Source organism: Peromyscus leucopus, chromosome 1 (assembly GCF_004664715.2).
Source record: "Peromyscus leucopus breed LL Stock chromosome 1, UCI_PerLeu_2.1, whole genome shotgun sequence".
NCBI classification, from domain to species: domain Eukaryota; kingdom Metazoa; phylum Chordata; class Mammalia; order Rodentia; family Cricetidae; genus Peromyscus; species Peromyscus leucopus.
Genome location: NC_051063.1, coordinates 91,892,159 through 91,912,333, shown reverse-complemented (window position 1 = coordinate 91,912,333; position 20,175 = coordinate 91,892,159). Strand labels below are relative to the sequence as shown.

Sequence of the window (20,175 nt, the reverse complement as noted above, 5' to 3'; positions counted from 1 at the left end):
TAATTGTCGGCCTGTTTTGGAAATACTCTCCTAGACTCCTGTGTGAGTCATAGGTTAAGGAGCATGAGTAATTCCTCCGGCACGCCTGGAACAGAAGGGAAGCCTTCCCATTTGATTTCCGGTCCTAAAAAAAGACAAACTAGTTCATCCAGGAGGCTAATGAGTTTTGACAGTTAGGGTGGCCTAGCTGGCCTGGAAAGTCACCTTCTGTGTTCTAGAGTTCAGAAATGTCAGTGTCTCCTCTGCTTCTATTCCGAATTACAAAAGGACACCTGAACATCATTTTGCTGGGACGGGCTGTGCCTCTGAGGCCAGCAGATGCCACTTTGTGAGCCCATGGAAATCGAGGGGCAGAACAACCAGCTGTGTCTCCTCTTGCTGAGTTGCTGGTGGGTCTGGTCCTCCTCCTGGGTTTGTTGTTGTTGGCACTGGTGGGTTGTTCGCCCCCTTCTTGCTGAGCAGGGATGAACTCAGTAACGCATCCGCTCCCACTGGGTGTGGTTCTCTTTGTAGCCAGCATCGACTTCCTGGAGTGAGATGGAAAGAAAGTGGCTCCATCTGCCCTGGTTCTGAGTAAACTTTGGAGAAGCCCAGCTGCTTCGCTGACTGAAAAACCCAACAACTTTTCAACTACAGTGAAAAGATAGAGTGAACATCCAGTCCCACTCTAGGGGCCAAGTGATGGGGAATGTTCATCTTCTATTTGACATAATTTTGTGCAGTTTTTATTTTCCACAACGAGTGTGGCCGGAGGGGAAGAAACCGTCGTAACTGTTTATTTGGAATCGTTGCATTCCTTTTATTTACTGATTGTTTCCTAGCAGCTGTGTGACTTTAGACAAGTCCATTCACTTCTCTCTCCTTAACCTGTGAGATAGACTTAACAATAGAGTGGTTGAGCAATGTGTGTAAGTGCTCACAAGTCTCGCTCCCAGTTGCCCTTAGGAGGTCGCCATGTGTTGTTGACACTGCCCGTCACTGCCCATCACCAATGCCAGAGACTCCTCTGAAATATGCTGCTGAATGATTTAGGCCAGAACCTTCATTCTTTTGACTAAAAGAAAGAATATCGGTCCTGATGAGGGAGGCGTTCCATCAGGAAGATATTGGCAGATAAAATTGAATTCACTTGGTTCTCAAGTGTCTCTCCAACCTGGTTTCTGGGAAAGCACTGAGAAGACCTCTGGGTTCTCCATACTTTCTCTAAGAGCAGGATAGATGGGTGCATCTCACCAAGTCTTTCCAAAGGCCACCAGAACACTCTGGATGAAGCCAGACTCCTTCCATGCCCTCTGGGTCCCTTAGCACTTTCCCTGCCTAGCTCTCTCCAGATCCTTCTACTTTCCTACCAAATGTTTGAGCCCTGTCTACTCCCACGGCTTTGCATGCCTCCTCCCCATCCCATGTCCACTGCTGCAGTCTATCATCACAGGTCTCTACTTAAGATCACCTCCTCACAGAAGCCGTCCCTGGAAGCCCCTCCAGTTATCTACAAAGTCCCTGTTCTGACTTGGGTGTAAAAAATCCACTAAAGCAGTAGTTCTCAACGCCCTAATGCTGCGACCCTTTAATACAGTTCCTCATGTGGTGCGGACTCCCCAACCATAAAATTATTTTGTTGCTACTTCATAACTGTAATTGTGCTACTGTTATGAATCGCAATGTAAATATCTTCTATGCAAGATCTCTGACATTTGACCCCCAAAGGGTCACAGCCCACAGGTTGAGAACCACTGCCCTAAAGCATTATTAGTCTGAACCCTTGGTCCCCAGCTGATGGCACTGATTTGGGAGATGGGGGCCTAGCTGGAGGAATGGGCCATGGGGTAGGGAGGTCCTTTGGGTTTATAGTCCAGCTCTGCTCCCTAACCCATCTCTGCTTTGTGTTCCACGGAGTTGTGAGGAGGCAAGGAGGTCCCGGCAGCAGGCTCTGGCTGCCCTGTAGCTCTCCTGCCATGCCTTCCTCTCTACATGAGGCTGTATCTCAAACCATGAGGCAGAAGAACTCCCTCAATTAAGCTACTTTCTCAAGTATTTGGTCACATCAGGAGAAAAATGGCTTAGCTAGGTTTGCCCATGCTTTACGGCATTAGACAGAAATGCTAACCCGGGGATCTGCTTCCTCCTGGCTCTTCCTCTTCCTCTTTCCTACTGGACTGAGGCTTCCAGGGTGGCAAGGACCAGCATATGGTAAGTGCTCAATAAACATCCCACAGTAAGTCGCCAAGGCCGAGCTGTGAGAAGAGAGTGGGAACAGAGAGGCAAGGAGGAAGGGGTGTGGAGTGGGGGGTGTCTCGAAGGAAAGGAAGCTAGAGACAGATGCTGAGAGGAGCAGACAGGAAGGGTGGACTCATCCATGGATGAAATGTGCATTCAGCATGATGGTGCTGGGTCACCACCCCACCACTAGAGCCAATGCGCAAGAGGGTTCCAAGCAAGCGACTGAGCAGTGGCGTTCAGTGCCCCAGAACACTGCTGGCAGGTGACAGAGGCCACTTAGCACAGTGTCCCACCAATTAAAATTAATGAAGAAATGTGTAGAAGTGACAGTGAGGATGAAGGCAAAACTGTGAAGTTAATGGAGCTTTTCTTCCCTTCAGGTTTTCAGCTTTTGCTGTCCCCTTCCTAGCTGCCACTGGTGATCCTGAGAGACGCTGTTGAGCAGAGGAAAATCACAAAGGGCTCGGGAGCCAGAGGGCCCTGAGTGCAAGTTACCTGCCTATCACATGACTCTGGGGCTTGTTCCTCTCTCAGCCTAGCACGACAACATTGCCTCTCAGGTCACTCTGATTCTGGGACACCTCTGAAAAGACTGTAACATTTAGTGTTTGGGGGGTGTTGGTTCTCACCTACCCCCAGAATAAAAATAAATAAATGGTTTTAGAATCTGTTGAGCGAGGCTTGGTAGCTAGCACATGCTTTAAACCCAGCTTTAGAAAGGCAGATGCAGAAGGATCTCTGTGAGTTTGAGGCTAGCTTGGTCTACACAGTAAGTTCCAGGCCAGCCAAGGCTACATAGTGAGTCCTTGTCTCAAAAACAAACTCTGTTAAACAAAGATTATTTCACTCATATAAAATAACATTTGGAGCGGTCTGAGTGCTGGACATATTTTAAAAATTAGGGATGGCTTATAGATACCTGGGTTCTGCAGTGTCCCAGAGGAGCCCAGATACCCTTTACCTTTAGCCCTTAATGGAGCATAAATGACCCTTCCGATCTGTTCCTCCTTAATACTGGGGAGCCTTTCCTCTGTAGGCTGAGCTGTTGGAGGTAAGGTAGCCTAATGGGTAGGCTATTTCTGCACCTATTTGTTGAACACTCACTGTGGATTGATTCTGAGGGAACTGTTGGGGAGCACAGGGTGCTCAGAACGTGCATCCTGCTTCCAAGCCTCCCTTCTGTACCATTGTCCAGGGCTGGCTTACAGTAGGAGCTCCTGAACTCCAGTGGGGTCAGAATCCCTCAGAGCACTCATTTGAAATATGCAGCTTGGGCACACTGACAGCTTCTGACTCTGTGAATGTGAGGCAGGATCTAGGAACTTCCATTTCCAAGTTCCCAGCAGGGACTGCTTTGTGTTTCAAGGCTCACACTTGGAGAATCAATGGAACTTAGAATTAGAGGAGAAAGGGGAGAGAGTTTTGTTATTTTTGTTTATTCTGTTGATTTTTTTGTTTGTTTGCTTATCTTTTGAGGAAGATGCTCTGTGATGGTGTTGTGAACTTGACAGAATATAGATCCTCTTGGGAAGGATTAGCTTGATTAAAATTAGTCTCTGAGAATGTTTTGGGAAATTATCTTGATTCCATTAGTTGATGTGGGAAGACCCATCTCAACTGTGGGTGGGAAAACTCCCTGGGTAGGAGATCCTAAACCATACAAAATGGAGAAATTGAACTGAACAGCAGCAAGCAAGCATTCCTCCCTCTCTGTCTCCTGTTTGTGGATGTGACATAACCAGCTAGCTGCTTCAAGCTCTTGCTGCTTCCTTGACTTCCCCACCTCAGCAGACTGGACCTGAACTTGAGTCAGAATCAGCCCTTTCTCTCTTAAGTTGCTTTGTCAAGTGCTTTGTCAACCGCAACAATAAAAGAAATCAAGGCAGTGCTTCTGTCTTCAGGCTAGCCCAAAACTGGTGCTCTGCCTGCCTCCACATCCGCAGTGCTCCGATTACAGCTGGACACTGAGTGAGGAGAAGCTGCACCTCTTCACTCTAAGATGTGTTGCTTTCTTTGATTTGGGAGAGGGGTGGGGTTATTTCAGTTCACTGATTCCAGATGTTGGAAGGATAGAGGGATCTGGAGGCTTAGTGATGTGCTAGTTATCTTTCCAAGGAAGCAACTTAAAGGAGAAAGGGTTTATTTTGGTTCATGGTTTGGTGGGACACAGTCCATCACGGTGAAGAAGACATAATGGCAGCGGTGGTTTGCAGCTTGGCGGGTGGAGCTTGCTCACACACTGGCCAATCAGGCAGGGAGGGGACTGGAAATGGATGTGGGACTATAAACCACCAGGCATCCCACCCAGCACTCCAGTTCCTCTAGCTAAGCCCCACCTTCCAAAGGTTCCAAAACCTCCCCAAAAAGGGCCACCAGCAGTATACCAGGTATTTCAACACATGAACCTATGGGGGACTGGGCCAGAACTCACATGCTGGGACCCAGGATTCCAATTCATCTCTTCCCTCCTTTCCTTCAAATCTTGATTCCAGTCAAAGCCATTCTTCCCTCCCTCCCCAGACAGAGTTCAGCTATTCTTTCTCCCATAGTGCTTCATGCAGCTCTTTATTATGACAACTATCTCCCTGGACTATTAATGCATATATTGACCTATGTTCCCCACTGGACCATGAATTCTTTCATCAGTGGGCCTTTACTCTATCTTACTCAAGACTTAAATGTTTATTGACTGCCAGAATAACTGATTGGATAAGTGAGTGTGTCTGGTGAATATTAAAATATGTGGTGTAGGGAAGAACTATTAAAATTGATGCTGTGTGTGCAACTGGAATCAAGTGCTTTCTTGTCTAATAAAGAAGAGCTGGATTCTCTGCTCTACATTAGCCGTGGAATCTTAGATAAATCACTGCTCTAATTCCTCTGTATTGTGTGCAGTAAATACTCGGGCATAAAATGTGGCTTTTAAAAATAAGAATATTTCTTTTATGTGATATGTAGTGTGTTTGCACTACAAGCTATGTTATGTATGGCCAGAGGAGTAGTATGCTCAGTATCATACTGACGAGTAGGCCACTGAAGAGGTGTTCATGGGATTCTTGCGAGCTATTTGGAGTTGTATAGCAGAGATGGTGTCAAACCTTGGTCACTTCAAATACGATGAACTGACGACGAACTATGATCTTTTTCCTCTATGCACAGGTCCTCAGTAGCGACCAATACTACTAGAATTGCTACAAGCGCACCGGCAGTCATCCCTGCCTCAAACGATGACATGGCGGAGAGACCTCCAGTTCAGAGATCTAATCATTTTCATAAGTCACCGTTGGGGAGGACAGCATTAATATATGCAAAATATATACAATTACTTAGAGGCATTAGCGTGACAACTAGAGACCACTGATTAGATAAATAACATTAGATATGTGCTAGGCAATACAAGAGTTAAGAATTGGGAGATATGGTAAAATTTGCATTGGCCTATGGTTATAACGAAACACCATCAATAAAGCATATATACAATGCTTGCCTAAATAATAGTGGTCTGTCAACTAAGCAGCAAATCTTTTATTTGCCGATCAACTTGACATATATGCCACAGATTAATTGAAATTTTTGAGAATGGTTCTCACTCCACACACACCTAACGCGTCAGATGCATGCTCTACCAGAGTACATGCAAATAGAGATCTGAGCACACTAAGAGCGAGTGAAAAGCCATTCCATATGGTGTTTTATGAGAGGTACTCCATGTTGGACTTATGGATGATACTCTTTGAGCCAGGCAAATGGTGCCTAAGAGAGGATAAAGAGTCCAGTACAATCCATCGACATCGCTCAATTGACATGCAACGAATCACTTCTTAATATAAGGCAACCTAGATTAGCTAGATTCGACGACCAGAACATAATTATAAATAAGAGAGTGTAACTTCCAGCACCACATAATCCACACACTATCATCATAATTTGAATTTATATATCTATATTTTTCACTCAAAAATCGATCCTCATCTCATTTCTACCACAATCGTAGTGTTTCTAGAGATCTGGGCATTCCACCAATAATACACTAGAGTCTTTAAGTGCAAATACGCTAGTTATGATCCCTTATTTGTTTAAAAGAATTTGTTGTCTCCACATTGGTGTTATTATATAATTATTTGGTATTTGTATTATTAAGTGTATTACTCTCAAGTTCAGGTCGTGTGATTATTTGGAGTTTTTCTATTGAGAGTACAAGGGTGCCCCTCTTGTGTAGCTCACTGGGCTGCTCTGGAGAACTGGACGATTATGGTATGATTCTGGATCGCGATTTAGATACACACGGAAGGTCACCTCGTGGCCACTCTTCTACCCACGAGTGGCCGAATTGAGAAGGAGAACATGCGCCAAACAACCATAGCTATTACCGCGAGACTGCTGTCCACTCGTTATTGCAGACAGGGTGGTCTGAGCATTGTGTAGCCGCTGTTGGACATGGATTAAGAACCTCGGTGTGCAGACATCTCTCTGTCGTGCGTGGAGCCTCTTCAGGGGCTGAAGATCACTTACAGAAGTATAAATTTGCCAGGTTGTACATAAGAGGAGAAGTTGATTACTGGCTGATTAATTGATGATGACATGTAGAATGTTGGGATACCTCCATTGGGCTGATGGGTCCTACGCTCATAAGTTGTAGCCCTCTCCTGCGCCCTTATGTCCTCCGCAGTAGGTTAAAATAGTTCAATTTAGAATATTTCTATCTCAATAGAGTCACTACATAGCAGTGTTGTCCATTCTAAATACTTGAGCTGTGTTTTAAAGATCTATGAGAATCTATTTTACAGCTATTGGCGAAACAAAGCCGTCGTTGTGGTGAGCGTTAGGGGGCACGAACTAGGATGGAAATACATTGGCAGTGGCATGTGGTCCGTGAAGTGACCCAGGCCGGACAGAGCAGGCATGACTTGGAGTTTGGCTGAATTGTCCTCAAAAACAGGAACACAAAGGAAACGGATGAGAGCAAATTTCAAAGCACAGCAAGTCCTCAATGTAATGCTGAGCAGAGGAAATCATACTTCAGCTTCCACATGTGCTTGAAGCAGAAATAAGGGTAATTATATATTAAATAATATAATAATAAAGTAACCCTCAAACTCATACACCACCACAACTAACATATTCAGGCCAGGAACACTGCTGGCCCATCACCCTCTGCCTACGAGGACACAATAGGTAGAGTTGGAGAGTGCGCGCTATCAGCATTCATGCGCCTTGGTCGATCTGAGACATGACTTGAGGTCTGGGGAAGGAGGTTCAATCTTCAGATTAACCTCTCAAGCCTGTCACCACGCAGTGCACTACAAGCATATGGCACCAAGTACAGAACTAACAACACCAGCGCAGCCTCGCAGGCTTGCGTGAAGCTCCTCAGCACGTGGGAATACGCAATTTCTGCCATCTTACAGTCTAGAGAACAGGAGGTTAGAGAGCAAGATATCTTAGGAGCGATGTATTTATAATTTGCCTTATTTTTATTTTCTAGGAGGGAAAACTGCATTTTATTCAGTTTAGGCCAACCGATAACCTCCTTTTTCTCTTTGCATAAGAAATGAAACAGAATAGTTTAGTCCTCTCACTTTTTGAAGACCACTGACTTCACGCTTCAATCTCCCCATAAAGATGTTCCACTTTTTCATTCTATTTCCAATAGAAAATTTTTTAATAAGAGATTGAGCATGGTTAAATACATATCATGATTTTAATAATCCGTTTGCTGTATCCACTGATGTAATGAAGATACCACGCGGCGTGAGGCTTATATATTGCCCTACCTTCACATCTTGGAGAGTGTGTACGTACCTGATAAGACGGCTTCGAGGAAATGTCAATTTCACTGGACCCAGAGCTCTACAGTTGAGTCTTGTGAGCCATTCCTGTTAGGTGAGTTTGCTCGGAGATACCGATATGTCGTACTCTCACTCGCGAAGTTCAGTCAATATAGGTAGCTCTTAACAGCTGAGAACATTTCTCTAAGTCCGTTTCATGCTTTTATTCTTTGCGGACGTTGCTGTGTGTGTTGCTCGATTGCACTGTTTTGGTTACAATAATAGTACGGTAGCACTTGCATGGTAGTGATATATTGCTCAAGTTGGATATGAAGGGGCTGGGCAGAGGCCGGAGACCTAGAAATGGGTTAGCTGTCCCCCTCCATCACCCTCTGCTATTTACCTTGGATGACACGGCCTCTCGGTCAACTGAGCATGCGAACATGTACATTTTGCTTCTAGCTTGGTCAATCAGCAGCTCTGGATGTATCTTGCCATCTCTTGTCTTATCATGTTGTCTTGGCTTACAGTCCAGGTTCACAGGCCATCCGAGAGTGCTTTTTATTGTGAATTCAATAGGGAGGATTTGACCATCAGAAGTGCGCTCAGCACTATGATCGTGATTAAGAGGGCAATAAGACACGGTGGTGAGCGCCTCGCAACTCGAGCCGAATCTTCCCAAAGTTCCATCATCTTGGTTCTTTCCACGCCGCTCCTCGCACTCTTGACTTGGCCGTCACGACATATCAAGGGATTGGCACTCGCAAAGCCTAAGAAGCTTGTGTTGACTAGCCGTTCGAAACTGCCTGAGAATGCTCCTGGTGCTTCTAACTTCACTCAGATTGCACTACTGTGTCTGTTATCCTGGCTCGATCTCTCTATCCCTATTATCCTCTTATCCTTTTATGTTAGAGATTTAGACGAGAAGAGGTCACTATGCGTGTGGTGCGCAAAGGGGCACTCGTGGCCTCAAACATCATGAGCTTTCCTCTTTCCTGCACTCCGATTCCCATGGCCTCTAACCTATTATATCCATTTTCTTTCTCTTACTTTTTCTTTCTCTCTCTCTTCCTGCGTCTATGGTTATTTCATTGCTCGATCTTTCCCTCCTTAATGCCTATTCTTTTGGTTCATGTTCTTTTTCTTCTCTTCCTCACTTTCTCACATTTTCTGCCTTGAGATTGGGCCTCTTTCCACCATCAACCTGAATGGAGTAAGATAATTTCACAGTTCTCAAGAGACTATTTTAATCAAGCCTAATCCTTCCAAGAGGAATCCTATATTCCTGTCTCATGTAGTTCCACACCTACACCTTAATCCACTAGAGCATCTCTCCTCACCCCACAGCACTCTCAAGCCAATACACACAAAAAATCAACAGAAGTAATACCAATAACCAAACTTCCTCCCCTTCCCTCTCCTTCCTCTAATTCTCTCTAATCTCTCTCCTCATTTCTGTACTCTCTCTTCCTTCTCATCTTTCCTTTTTCTTTTTTGGTTTTCAAGACAAGGTTTCTCTGTATAACCCTAGCTGTTCTGGAGCTATAGATCAAGCTGGCCTTGAACTCACAGAGATTCTGCCTGCCTCTGCTCCTGAGTGCTGCCATCTTAAGTCCTGGTGTCTAATTGTGATTATCCATAACTTTCAACATTGTAAACAACCATTTGTAAGATGATGCTTTGGAAGCTTGAAAACACATTCTAATAATCAAAGAACATTCTTTTAAGTTTTTTTTATTTTCTCGCAGGAGGAAAGTAAGTAGGAATAATATTAATAGGAATTGTTAGGAATTAAATTAGGGATAAAAGTAGTGTGTGTGTGTGTGTGTGTGTGTGTGTGTGTGTGTGTTCATAAGGAACTGTTCATAGAGGTCAGAGGACAACTTTGAGGAGTCAGTTCTCTCTTCTTATCATGTAGATTCCAGGGATTGAACTCAGGTCCCCAGGCTTGGCAGTAAGAGCCCTTATCTGCTGAACCATATCACTGGCCCCATTCTTATAAATTAAATCTTAAGTACCTATGGGCTACATTTTAGTAGAGAGATAGAGTTAGGAACAATTTTCATGGGTTTCCATATGGCTAGTCAGTTGTTTCAATAGCATATATTGAAAACTCATCTCATTTTATTTTTTTATTCTTTGAAACAGGGTTTCTCTATGTAGCCCTGACTGTTCTGAAACTCATTCTGTAGACCAGACTGGCCTCGAACTCAGATCTTCCCTGCCTCTGCCTCCTGAATGCTGAGATTAAAGGCATGCACCATCACCACCCGGCTAACCCACCTCTTTTTAAAAATAATTTAAATTTTACTATATATTCAATTTTTTATGTAGTATGGGTCTATTTCTGGATTCTTCTACTGGTCTGTTTTTATGCTAATAAAAGACTATTTTAATCACTTCTGTTGACTGTATTATTTGGTGTTCCTAGGGATTAAACCTAGAGCATCTTGCCTGATAACTGAGCATTCTACTATAGGTCTATAGCTCTTTTTGCTTTTTATTTTGAGACAGGATCTAAGTTATTTAGCCTAGCCTTGAACTCACTCTGTTGCCCAGGCTGGCCTGGAGCTTCCTACAAGTGTGTATCAGACTCCTAAATAATGTGGATTACAGGCTTATGCCATCAGACAGACCTGGCTAATTACCACTGCTTTACATTTTGCTGTGAGAATATGTCAGGTCAAACACACCCAACCTATTTTTTTTTTTCAAAAACATAGTTTTATATTTTTGAGTTACTGCATTCCTTATGTGACTAAACACTTGGCTTTGCTGTGCTAACAATATTCTTCCTTTCTTTTCTGTTCTAGAAAGAGCAGTTTACTGATGTGCATTCTAGAAAAAGGGGGCAAAAAGTTTGCTTTTGTTCTGAAGACTGTTGTGTGGAGCATCTGTGAAGAAGTGAGGCAGCTGAGGGATCGTCAGCGTCTTTTAGCCACATGGAAAAGCCCCTTTCGCATTGCAACACGAAGAGCCGGCGTGTCTTGGCCAGGTCTGCAAACAAGAGCTGGTCTTCAGCCTCATTACATGGTTTAGGACACATTCCAGATGAGGGATTGCTGCTCTCCAGTTCAGAGCTGCTGGGTCATTCCATTTAGAAAAGAACCAGGGAAGGCTTCTCGAGAAGCCTCTGATAGAGCTGCCAACACCTGTTAACCTGTGAGTGCCCGATGTTTAAAAACTCATTTTTAAGGCTGGCCATGGTGGCACATACCTTTCATCTAAGCACTTAGGAGGCAGAGGCAGGCTTCTTTGAGTTCAAGGCTAGTCTCATCTACATAGTGAATTCCAGAAGAGCCAGGGCTATATGTGAGACCTGTCTCAAAACAAACAACTAAACCATAACCAAAACCAAACCAAAACAAACAAATAAAACCCAAAACTTACTTTTGTATATTTCAGATGTCAGCCTGTAATTTCTCTCTCTCTCTCTCTCTCTCTCTCTCTCTCTCTCTCTTCTCTCTCTCTCTGAAACACACACACACACACACACACACACACACACACACACACACACACACACCTTTCAACCTGGTCTGCAGAGAAGAGGTAACTATTCATTTTCTAATTTCCTCTTAAATAATGAATGTCCTCAAGCCATGGCTTCTGCCTGCTCCTGGCACTGTGCTTTCTTCTCATTCCTCCCTCTGATCTCCAGTTTAGGTAAAACTGGCTTTCCCAAGGTAAGCTCAGTGCCGTTTAAATCCAACCAAAGGCCCCCTTCTCCAGGATAATATTCTCCTTCACTTCACTTGTGTCTATTGAGACTTTCCTGCAGTTTTCTATTCCAGCCTCTTTGCTTTCTGGTTTCTCCTTTTGCTCACATCACTGTTTTCTCCTGCTCCGATTCTTCTTTCCCTTCCCTTGGCATTTGGAGAGCATGGCTCAGCCTGGGCTCCCTGTTGGAGGACTGCCCAGGCTCTCCTGTTCTCTGGCTCTTGTTGAGTACATCCATGACGGCTCTGCTCAGTGGGGTGGAGGGTGAGGCACCAAGAACAGAGCGGCAGCTCAGGTCGCTACCAGGACTTGCTGTGCCTCTCACTGCAGGACTCCACAAGCTCCCACACCCCTTCCCTGGAAGCTCCCATTCTGCACATCTCCTCTATGTGAGAAGACATCTCACTCCTGAAGCCTCATCCTGGGTGTTCTCCTTTGCTCTTCCAAGGTTGATTGGAGATTTTGTCTCATGACACCACCTATAAGTTGGTGGCTCCTTGATCTACACACTCTGGCTCTGAATGATCATTGCCAAAGTAACTGTAAAAATGCAATTTAGCAAAGTAGAACATGAACTTTGAGATAGATTGTCTAAGGAATCTGGGATTTCAGGATGTGTCTGCACCTGAAAGATGAGAATAGACATGTCAATTTGGTTGTGTATGGGGGGCACTGTGAGACTTGATGGAGACGATACATATGAGGCTTTTAGAATATCAACTCATTCTTCAACTGCAGTAAATATTGACACAGCCCAATCCTATTCAATTCTCCCCCCCCCCAAATTTAACATGCTCATCTCAAGAGTCTCCAGCTTTCATGCTTATGTGATTTCTGGGTACTGCCATTGTCTTCTCCAGTCAACCCAGCAAACCTGGAATTTGATTTTGAGTGCTTGACTTCAGAGCCTAATCTCCCACTAGACCAGCAGTTCCCAAAGTAGATTGCATCTCAGATCTGAAGTTGAATTAGATTCTGTCAGACAGAGCCTCAGGATTCTGTATTTTTACAAAACCCTTCCTTGGCAATTCGAATGGCTTTGGCCACTGCATTTGAAGGTACTGCAGATCAGACTATTCATCCTCACTGACTTCACCAATAAATCTGGAACAGCATCTACTTCATACGTGTCAACAGTGATACCTAGTATAGTCAGCTCTTTACTGTGCACCAGGAACTATGCTCAGGATTTCCACCTATCACCTCACTTACCTCTCATCAAGCCCTATAGTAGATAACAGAATATCCCCATTCCACATAGGAAGAAACTAAAGTACACAGAGATTAATCAGTTTGATTTACAGGGTCTAGAGAGCAAGTATGGAGGGTAGGTATTCTAGTTAGCATTTCTGTCGGTATGATAAACACCATGACTGAAAACACCTGGGGGAGAAAGGGCTTATTTGGCTTACCCACTAAAGTCCATCATCCAGTAAAGCCAGGGCAGGACCTCAAGACAGGAACCTGAATGCAGGAATTGAGGCAGAGGCCACAGAGAAACACTGCTTACTAGCTTGCTCTTCCTTAGCTTTTTCGTACAGTCCAGGCCCACTTGCCTAAGGAAAAGTACCTCCCACTGTGGGCTAGGCCCTTCTATATCAATTAGCAATCGAGAAAATGTTTCACAGGCCAATCTAATGGCAGCAATTTTCGACTGAAGGTCTCTCTGCCTTCCTAAGTTCATCAAATTGACAACCAAGATTAGCTATCATACTAGGTATGTGGACTTTTGGGATTGAGATGAGTATTATGTTAAACATATTTAAAGAACTTGGTACACACAGGTGTTCACTAAATAATATATTTTCCTTTCTTTATAACCATGTGATTTTATTCATGCTCAGGAAATGTAGAGCAATTACTTTGACTTTAGCTGTACTGAAAGAATTGACAAGTTCAGTGGAAGAAAATAAACGGCACAGTGGGTGCCAATAGAAGATACTTGTGTTTGGGTTTCCATCAGGGAGGAACTCTAAGAAAAATATAACTGAATTTGAGAGAACAGTCCTGCACAAGGAGAGACCATCTCTTGTCTACTAAGGGTAGGAAAAAGCAAGATAATAACTCTTAAAAGAATAATCAAGACACATGGAGGGCCAGGGTCTTAAAACAGGCCCTCTTACCTCCATGTGGCCAGCTGTTTCCTGTGTGGACCCTTTCTGTGATAAGACAATATATCAAGACAGATGCAGCTATAGTTACTATAAAATTCTCTTTGTTGATTTCAGTGAATTCCCACCCATGTGACTTTCCTTCTATCCCTTCTGGGCCTCAAAGAAAGTCTAATTTCTCTTCTATTTGACAGCTCTTCAAATATGTGAAGAAAGTTACCTTGTACTCCCTGGGGCAAAAACTTCTGTTTCCTTTAATCTTTTCTAAGTGACATAGTTTATAGTCTCATTACATCCTGGTCTCTTTCCTTGTGCACAGTGATGATTTCTGTTTGCCAAGTCTTAATCGCAGACAGTACTCCATGTGGGTACTGACCAAGACGGCCAGTCCAATAGCTCCCACCTTGCTTTCTATCAGACTTTGAGTGATGCATTCTGAGATGGCATTCTTTCTCTGGGCAGCCACAACTCTCTGTGGACTCAGACTGAGTTGTGACTTAGGGTTCCCATCTTGCTCTTTCATGAATACCTCTCCCTCACCCTGTTGAGAACAGTAGGCTTCCCAAGATGGGACCCCACACTTGCTCCCATTATGGAGACCATTGTTCCATATCAAATTTGGCTGATGTTATATAATGTGTCTTCCTCTATTGGCTTTGCATCACTTGGAAAATGGATGCAAATCTCCTAGTTTTTCATTCAGGACATGGGTACAAATCCCGATTCTGGGCCTAGTTGGGAGCCTTACATCATTTGGTAACTGGCCTGATGTGGAGCCTTTAGAATGTAAATGAAAGCAAAACACATTTAAAACGTGACTGACACTGAGTCAGCCAGTTTGTCTAATCTGTAGAACAGGGAAGGAACTTCTCTCTTCACAAGGGGGTTGTGAGGATGCTGGGAGAAAAAGAGGGAAAGCTTTTAGCACAGTGCCTGGCAACAACACAGTAGAGAGATGCTGTGGGATGCAGCGGCCTGCATCTTCAGGTTACTGGTACTTATCTAGCTGTGAGTCCAATTAATTACGTCAGCATCCAGCCCACATTTCCATCTTGTATGTAATATCTTTTCCAATGCTGTGTTAAGCTTCTATTTACACAGAGTGGTCCCCTCCCCAAACGGGACAGAGACAAAGTAAATCTGCTTTGAAACTCGGGGAAAGTGGGAGTTACTCATGAAGTTGTTTGGCCTTGAAACCCATCCACATTTGGATAAAGGTTGTGTGCCTTGCAAAGAACTAGAGATGGGTCACACGGCTTTACAAACATTGAAATGCTGTCTTGAGTTCCAGGAACTTGCCTGGCTAGAATTCATTCTATAGTCACAGAGGCTGGTTCACTTCGCATAACTCAGTCGACTGATTTAATACGGTTTGTTTGGGGATCCAGTCCACGATTTGCAGAGCACTTTCTGGGTGTCAGCCCCATTCCCGCCACTCCACCCAGCTTCCCCCACCCCAGCAGTTGCTAAAGGGGAGCAGGCATGTGTCAAAAAGTAGACAGTAGCTTTGTTATCAGGGAGTTCAACATTTAGAAGGTTTGCCAGTTCTTTGGGTCTCCCTAGTAAGCGCTGGAATAAGACTTCTCCACACTTCGAGCGTCCAAGTTGCACGTTATGTTTCATTATTTATTTTTTATTCTTCTCAAAAATCTCTGCATCTCTTTCTTTCTGTCCTGCTCCCTTTGATGCTTTTGCAACAGATGCCTTGGCTGCTGGGACCCTGTCTGTAACGTGTGACAGAATCTCGCTCAGGTCTCACCCTATGGCCCAGGCTCGCTTAGAACTCGCGACTACCCTCCCTGCCTCGGAGGCTTTCCGAAGACTGGCATTACGGATGTGCACCACCACCTCCTGGAGACTTCTCTTTCGAACGGGAATGACAGCTCCACCGGGCGCTTGGAGGTCAAGACAAATAAAAAGAACGCGAGATCGCGTGCAGTCGTCGGACGGAAAAGTCTTCTAGAAACGCTGGTTGTTAGTGCTCTGGTTTCGACTAGGGCAAGCCAGGGGTTTCAGGAAGGTTCTGGCGCTGTGTTCCTAAAATGTGGTTTCCTAGATGGAGCTGGAGCGGGGTGGACGAGGAGATGCTGCGTTTACTCAGCGTTCTGCGAGCAAGGAAGGGGACGGAGAAGGAGGGAGAGCTGGAAGGCAGGTACCAGCTCTGGACACGACCGAGTAGCAGGGGGACAACAGCGAGCGCTCGGAGTCCGAGCCGCTGCGGCCGCTGCGAGCCGGAGACCTGAGGGGAAAAGCCGAGGGCTGGGGCAAGAAACCCAGAGAGCTCACCGATTGGTCCTCTTCTCGGGGCGTGCGTTTCTGTCCTCCAAATGATTGGTGAAGGGAAAGTAGCAGGTAAACCAGCCCTGCCGCCTTGTCATTGGTCAGTGGCTTCTCTATCGGCCAAACGATTGGCTAGCGCGACATGGAGCCGAACGCTGATTGGTCCGGATTGGCCGCCAAGACCGCTCCGTTCGCGCGCTCTGATTGGCTGGCGGGAAGAGGCAGGTATCCGGGCTCCGCGGCTCCTCCATTGGTGGGCGGGGAAGGGGGGTTGGGCACAGCGATTGGTGGGCGGGGGCCGGGCCTGGGCCGGCGGGGAGCGGATTGGTCGGAAAGTAGGTTAGTGGTGCGACATTTAGGGAAGGCAGAAAGTAGGTCAGGGACGGAGGTGCCTGTTTACCCGCGCCGGACTTGCCGCCGCCACCGCCGCGGGATCCGAGTGCGGGTGCGGGCGCGGGCGCTCGCGGCGAGCCACGGTGAGTGTCCGCACGGCTGCGGGCTGCGGCCGTCCCGGGGCGTCCCGTCGGGGGTCGCGAGCTCCCGGGCCGGCGCGCCGCCCCCGCCCCCGCCCGCGGCGCAGCCCGGCAGCCTGGAGCCCTGCCCGACGTGCCCGCTGCCGGCCTTAAAGGGCCCGTGCGACTCCCAGCCCCCACCCGGCCGCGGGGAGGCTGCGCCCCTTAAAGGCGCCGCGCCCGCTCACCCCCATCTCTCCTGCCTGGGCTGCGCGGCGGGCGGGGGAGAGCTGGGGGAGCCCGGGACGCAGTCGGTGGGCGCGCCCACCTTCCCCGCTCGGGCATCACCACCTGGCCCCGGAGGGGGCGGCCGGCGGCCTCTTAAAGAGACAGCCATGCCGGGCTGTGGCGATGACCCGAGCCCGGAACGAGCTCCGGGATGCGTCCCCGGGAGCTTCTGGGTCCCTGAAGGGATGGCTAGGACGCGGGCAGAACGATGCTATGCAGTGCCTGCCCAGCCAACCCCTCGGCACTTCCCTCCCGGGAGCTGGGTGGGGGCGGGGAGGGCGTCTCCGTCGAGTCGGGGCGTTCGCGTCCGCCCGTCCCTTTGGCCGGTTGTGGGGCTGGCGCGGACCCCGGTTATGCCCTGGCGGGCACGGACCAGGCCCGCTCCAGTGTGTGGACAGCCGTCGGTCCTGCGCCGTTCAGTACCTGGGTGGCCCTGGAAGATGGATCTTCCCTTTTGGGTCTGCGAGCAGGTGCCCGATGGCGTGGGGACGGTGCCCTGCGCCCGGGTGGGTGTCCGGGAAACCTGCGGAGGGTGCAGCGAGGCTGCCCTTACATGCGGGTTTGGCAGGTAATAGGGGAAGAGAAAGGTTTCCACTGGAGATTGCCCCGGCGTTGACAGCTTGGGAAGCTCGGGTTTGCTGGGAGAAGCGAAAGGTAGAATTTTACGCAGACTTGGGGCCACATGGCAGCCACCCCCGGGGGTCGCAGAGCAGGTCGCATCGGTGCCGGGGAAGGAAGGGCTGCGTTGGACACGGGCGTCTGTTGTCAAGTTTGTGCTGGCTGAGCTGACATGATCACCCCTTACCTGTTCCCCCAGCATCTTCTCCAGTCCTTCCGCCCTCACCTAGCCTAGCTTTGGCTCTTTGGCCCTTGCGGTCGGGCTCTTTTCTTGTCTTAAGTTGTTACTTTTCAGCAAGAAATTATTAGTCAAGTTTTCTCACCTAGCTTCCAAAAATCAGATTCTGTATTCACAAGCAACTACTTTTTGACGGTACCGGTATTGCCATGATCTGCGTGTTTTCTTTTTTGTTTGTTTTGTTTTGTTTTTTGTCCAGGAAAATGGATCATTAAATGCCCCCCCTTTTTTGCACAACCCTTGCTTATCATTTGTCCTTCTGACATTTGCTGCCGTGCCCCCTTTCAATCTATTTTTACTTAACAACTATTATTTTTATTCTTAAGTTCCCATTGATACCAGGATCTGTCAATTTGGGTTGGTGGATTTTCTAATTAATGTACCAGTTGAATCATGAGCTTAAAATAATCGTTGCTGCTCCTGAGCAGTTTTGAATAATCTCAGGCTCCCTGTGCTTGCAAGAAAGGGGAAAAATCACTGCTGTTAAACTGGATTTCCATACCAGGGAAGTTCCAAAAATAAATATTTTTTAAATACAAAATTTAATCTTTCAGATTCTGTTTTGTTTCTGGGTTCACATTATTACTAAATCTTTAAGATGGTTTGTTGAACATATTTAGAAGGGTTAGAAATTTTCCCAGGCAGATTTGAAATTGGGTGTATCAACGGAAGCTGGATCGGTAGCGACAATTTGGTTCTATCTTAGATGTTGCCAATGAATAATGATAATGTTAAAACAGCAGTTAAATTTGTACTTTGTTCCAATCTCTGCTGTTTAAAATGGGAGAGGCTCCGATAAGGTGTGGAAGAGCAGAGACCTGGGTTAGAAGGCATGTAGCTAGGTTCTAGCCCAGGCTGGGACTCTGCTGGCTGTGCCACTTGGAGCAAGTTACTGCGCCTTTCTGGGTTATGTTTGCCTCAGATGGAAAGTCTCAGACAGTTGAATTAAGGGATGTCAAAGGTTGCTACCACTCTTCAGTTCCACATGCCTCTAAATATTTAATAGATTTGAATTAGGGTAGGTATTTACCTCCCGGAGCTGCCCGATCATTTGAGCCAAAGTCCTGTTTTCATGAGAAAGTTAAGCAGATCAACAGATGGTGTTTAAGAGGATCCATTTCAAAAGATTTATAATTGATGACGATTCACCCGTACCTGCAATTTGCAGAAGAGGTTTACATGCCACAGGGCAGGAAAAGGAAGTGGCCATATTTTCAGATCTATTCCTTCCCCTCACCAGCCTCGCTGAGATTCTTAGACCCGAAAATGGATAAGTGCACGGAAAGACATGAATGCATTAACAGTACTGCATATGAGCATGCAAAAATGCATGATTTTATCTACCTTTGGTGGGCAGCCTGTCTTCTATCCACGAGCTTTTTTCTTTCTGTTATTTTACCGTACTACTCCCAGCACTGGAGTTGCAGTGACCTCGGTGTTATGCTGACTGAGGTAGGCATTTGCAGGGGAAATTAGAAAAGACAAAATCTTTTCTAGACTTGGAGGTTGAATGAGGAGCTCAGGGACACAAGCCTGCCTTCCTCTGCCGGTCGGTCTTCTCTGTCATGGCCACTTTATCACAAGGCTCAGATTGACCCTAAGTATCCTTTTAAATGAACTTTTCTCCTCCCCTCCACCTGCTCTGACTTAAGCTCCTCAGCATCGTTTGTTTTCCTTTTCAGAACACCCGTTCCGTTCCCCTGTTGCCCCCTCCCCTCTTCTCAGTTGGGAGAAAACATTCCTCCTCCCACTGAGCTCAGATGCACAGGAGCCCCTGGGTCCTGGCGTCAGAAGGAGCTGGCACTTGGGTTGGAGGTGTGTGGCTTTGGAGAAGTGTCTGACTTCTTTGACCTCAGTGCTGCTCCTCGGGTGCAGTGGCAACGCCTGCCTCTTGGAGTCTGTGTGAGGTTGACAGGACATGATGCATGTCAACTGCCTAGCACACAGGAAGCCTTTCCTCAGTGCCAGCTGCCACTCCCTCCCACCTCTGCCAGGCTCCTGTCACCAGAATGTCCTCTGTACTATTTGTCCTCGGACTCCCCACCAGTGTCAGAAGAACCTTTGTCTTGATTTAGGAATAGGAAGAAACAGACCTACTGTGAGCCTGTTGTGAGTTTCCATGTGTCCATACTAGGTGCCCCTGAGTCTGGATGTCTCACTGATAGGTGCCCGACTGCCCCAGAGCTGAACATTCTCCTGCTCTGGCTTTCCCCCCTACTTTTCTTCTTTATACTCTGTATGATTTCTAAATCTTTTCGTTGAAATCCAATTTGTTTTGGTCCCCTTGCAGCTTGATCTAGCTCACTTGTCTTCTCCGGAAGTCACTCCTCCTCCTTCCTTTAGGCCATGCTGCTTTCTTGATTCTTTTTCTGCTTCTGCCAAAGATCAGCGTCCATCTTCTGCTGCCCACCTGGCCCCCACCTCACCTGGAGTCCCATATCTAGTTGTGCCCTGCCTCCTCTGCTGTAGCTCTGGCAGGT

The 20,175-nt window shown here is 46.6% G+C and overlaps 1 protein-coding gene across 2 annotated transcripts in view; it reads left to right on the top strand.

Annotated features, from left to right (window-relative positions):
- Positions 1-16,400: 16,400 nt before the first annotated feature.
- Positions 16,401-20,175, top strand: part of Arntl (aryl hydrocarbon receptor nuclear translocator like) — a 105,905-nt gene continuing 102,130 nt past the window's right edge. For both annotated transcript variants that reach the window (XM_028875866.2, XM_028875865.2), the window contains exon 1: positions 16,401-16,575. The gene's annotated coding sequence lies outside the window, so the exon portion shown is untranslated. The remainder of the gene's footprint in view (positions 16,576-20,175) is intronic.